This window comes from Arachis ipaensis, chromosome B04 (assembly GCF_000816755.2).
Source record: "Arachis ipaensis cultivar K30076 chromosome B04, Araip1.1, whole genome shotgun sequence".
NCBI lineage: Eukaryota > Viridiplantae > Streptophyta > Magnoliopsida > Fabales > Fabaceae > Arachis > Arachis ipaensis.
The window spans coordinates 122,971,573-122,974,628 of record NC_029788.2 but is presented as its reverse complement, the minus strand read 5'-3'; positions in this window follow the sequence as shown (position 1 = coordinate 122,974,628).

The following is a 3,056-nucleotide window of genomic DNA, read 5'->3' as shown; positions in this document are numbered from 1 at the left end:
TACAATATTTTAAATATATTAAATATATTAAATATCCTCTTTTAAAATTTAAATTCAAATTTTGCAATTTATTAAAAAAAAACTGTGAAACTCAGATGCAGATAGATTATGAGAAGTCAAAATGTAGACGGAATTATAAAAACTCAAATTGCAGACGAAACTATGGAGAACAAGCAAAATTGTTGAAAATGAAGATGTACACAAATGTAATGTTAATTTGAAGGCTAATAATATGGGTAAAAGTTGAAAGTGAAGTTAATAGTTCAGAATCGTTAGATGATAATTTAGTCAAATTTGTTAAATCACGTAAAGTTAACTGCACTTAAACTATCAAAATTACGGTTAAATATGAAAAACTTCTTTTTGTAAATTTAATTTTGTGTGAAAAATGTGTTCAATTTAGAATGTGAAGCAAGTTGAGGCGCGTTAATAAAGAGTGAAAATTAGTTTTCATGAAAAGGCATGTCTCTAAAATATATATTGATTTACATACGTATGTGTTTTGAATTTCTTTCAAACCTTAATAAAAAAAAAGAAAGTGTTCAATTTATATGTCTGTTATCTAATATTTCTTCACACACACAATATATATACACACATATAACTAGAAAAATATCAAGATATGTACAAAATTATATTATTTCTTATATGGTCATATATATGGATATAGTTGGTTAATTAATCATCAATCGTACGTGTTCAAGTTTTTTGTCGCTATCGTATGGTAGGAGTTGCATGTTAGGTTATGATAAAACGTGTCACACCGTGAATATATAAAACTTTTGAATGCTTCGAGTTACTTATTGATGTTAAAGCAATAGTGAGAGATAATTTGACTAAATTATATCCGCATATAAATATCTTAAACGGATTTGTTCCTATGAAATATGGAAAGAAATTAAAGAAAAAGAACATATGGTGCAGTGAAAGGTAACAATATATTTTCATCAGTTGCCATTTGTCTTCGTTCTTGATAAAAAGTTTCCCCTGATGTGAAAATTCATTAAGAAAAATCTAATAAACTTTTAATATATGTTGATGATTTTTAATTTCTCCCTTCTTTTGAGATGTGAAACATTAGGGTGACGATTATATGTACTGTTCTTGCCTGAGTAGGTAGAAGTATAGCCGGGTCCTTGACGGAAGTCGGCGATCCTTTCCAGCGAAGTGTGGTATACGTCGGTAGACCAGAAACAGTGAGATGGGTACTTGCAAAGACACTCCGACGCTCAAGTTAGCAAGAGGATGTATATGTAAAAGTTATTTTTCATGAAAGATATATCATACCTTCAATTGTTTCCTCGCCCCTTTTATACCTGTGTGGACGAGGTTGATCATTCTCTTTCTTAGTTATAATGCCTAAGGAGAGGATTGATTGCATATCCGACGTTACCAATTTGGAGTTAATGCTGTTTATTAAGAATGGTCGGTTATGATTGAGGACCATACGTTTCCGAGCTATAACTCGTAACCGATGTTTACTGGTCATATCACAACCCCCAAGCTTGGCCTGACTTAAAAGAGACAGGTTAAGCTTTTAAATGGTCATTAACGAGTTATAGTTCGACATATGGAGCCCCCAGATTAACGTGGCTCATTTAAGTCCACCTGTAACATATGAAAAGGCATAGAAGATGGAAAGCTAGTAGGAATTAATGCGTCTCATTTTTCGTGGCACGATTTATTTATTATTTTAATAACTGTGCGCAACTTCCAATGTACTTTACCAACCGTTGAAAGTGGTTTATGGTTTAACGGTGAAGATTGACTTATGGAACTGAAAAGGTGGATTAAATGGATAGCAAGTAATCTTGCAGTTTTATTTGGTTGAACTGGGAGATACCAACAGAAGCGCTTAAGAAGAATGAGTACTAGAGGTTAGTGAAATTCCCCTCTTCTGTTACTATCGGAAATAGTTTCCTTGCTTTTGGTTGCAAAGATGAGTGAAAAAAAGAAGAAATCGCTACCTAAGGTCAAAGACAATGAGTCTTACGACTGGGTTGATGGTGATGTCCAGATACGGGCTTCGCTGTTTTCTAATAGAGATAGTGTGAGCAGAGTGAGTTTATCCAGGATAGTGAAACCGGGGTTTCATCTGGAGTTGTTGCCATGCAACCGGACTAATCGGGTCTTCCATAGAAGGAAAGATTTCGAGAGTTTTTATATGTACAGCTGTGTGCTGGAAGAATTGCGTGTTAAACTTCCGTTTTCTAGTTTTGAATGTGATGTAATGACACAGATGAACTGTGCGCCCTCTCAAATTCACCCAAATGGTTGGGCATTAATCAAATGTTTTCAAATTCTGATGGAATTTCTTGAAGTGGAAACAGACCTGGAACTGTTCTTTTCACTATTTCAGGCCAAGGGGGTGTGGAAAGAACTGTGGATAAATCTGAATAGTACTCTAGGTTTTTCTATTTTTAAACTCTATAAGTCGTCCTTCAAGGATTTTAAAGAAATATTTTTAAAAGTAAAGTCGGTAGATGAGGAGTTCCCATTTTATCTTGATGAAAACTTAGGGGAGAAATTCCCGATGTACTGGTGTTGTCAACCACAGCATATACTAGGCCCTGAACTTATCACTGGCCGGAATGAATGCATAATATATTTTTTTATTGAAATGGTGGACAAGGGTGGTTTAGTGTTTGTATCTGACTACTCCCTTGGGAAGAAAATAAATCGGCGGTGTTGGACTATCTAGGTGAGAAAATTTGTGAATGTAGGCATTCTTGTATACGCTTGACATGCTTGTTGTGGTATATATATATATTATTTATTTATTTTCTACAGCTGGGAAGTACCCTGGGGTATCAGCCTCAAGCTTAAGATCTCCTTTCAAAGCAAAGAACTTTGAAGGTTCTTCTTCGAACCCCGAAAAGGTTGATGGCGGGGCCGAGGTCAACCAACCCCACCAAGGAAAAAAGGAATTGTGTTCAAGAAGAGAAAATCAGATTTGATTGGGTTTGATGGTGAACGAAGTAAGGAGGAAATGTTGCTGCTAGAGGATTTGTCGAGCTTTCCCTTGAAGCAAGAAAAGTTGCATGCTTTTAATAATG